The sequence below is a fragment of the Cucurbita maxima genome, unplaced genomic scaffold (assembly GCF_002738345.1).
Source record: "Cucurbita maxima cultivar Rimu unplaced genomic scaffold, Cmax_1.0 Cma_Scf00009, whole genome shotgun sequence".
NCBI classification, from domain to species: Eukaryota; Viridiplantae; Streptophyta; class Magnoliopsida; order Cucurbitales; family Cucurbitaceae; genus Cucurbita; species Cucurbita maxima.
Window position 1 is genome coordinate 433218 of NW_019272025.1, and position 879 is coordinate 434096.

An 879-nucleotide genomic window follows, 5' to 3' on the forward strand; every position below is an offset into this window, starting at 1 on the left:
TATAGCTTACGCAATGGTTATACATTAATAAGGTGATAGGTTCTAAATGAATATAGTAAAGGGTCATGTAAACAAGAATGTATAGTAAATATGAGAGATGTATATATGTTTAGTAAACTGAAATATATAAATATCTGCTTAAGAAGTGCTTTGAATGTATACTTTTGGCGTATTATATACTTGAAAGTCATCCATATAAACCTCTGGTCAAGGTTCCTTCTTACAGTTTCTCTCTTTATTCTTTATACTCATCTAGATTTAGATTGAGTGCGTGAGTTATTGGGCGGTCCTAACAACACTATCTAACAATTTTTCTTAAGGACGCGAGTCTTTAAGTCCGTTTCTCTCCGAGATTAAAGCTTTGTTGTGCAAAGTCTCATCTCAATTTTATTTGTGTGGTTGAAGGATTATTCACGGGTGGTTTTGGAATTATCCAAGGTTCTGTAGCTCAGTTGGTTAGAGCGTCGGTCTTATGAGCCGAAGGTCGCGGGTTCAAGCCCCGCCCGAACCAAAATTCTAGAATTTGAGATCTACTACTTCCATTTGGTTTAATTTCATTATTTAATCATTTATGTTATGCAATTTATTTTTACTTTCGTTGCAATACATTCTCTCATCCATTACATTAATTCTTGATAATGTATCTATCCAACACCATAATGACATGTTCCGAAAAAATTAAAAAAAAGGAAGATTGAGGGAAGAATTAAAAACTAATAGTAAATATAGAAGGCAAGAAAGTACATAATAGAATTAAATGGGGGCATACTACCTGAAATGAAAATACAATCCAGTTCCAATAGCATTTGACTCGACAATACTATATGTATCCATGGCATTGATAAACATTTTCATGACCTATAATACTAGCCCATCAAC

The 879-nt window shown here is 33.2% G+C and overlaps 1 non-coding gene across 1 annotated transcript; it reads left to right on the top strand.

The window, feature by feature from the left end:
- The first annotated feature begins 437 nt into the window (after positions 1-437).
- TRNAI-UAU lies at positions 438-511 on the top strand. Its single transcript has one exon. It is a non-coding gene; the product is annotated as a tRNA-Ile (tRNA).
- The last annotated feature ends 368 nt before the right edge of the window (positions 512-879 follow it).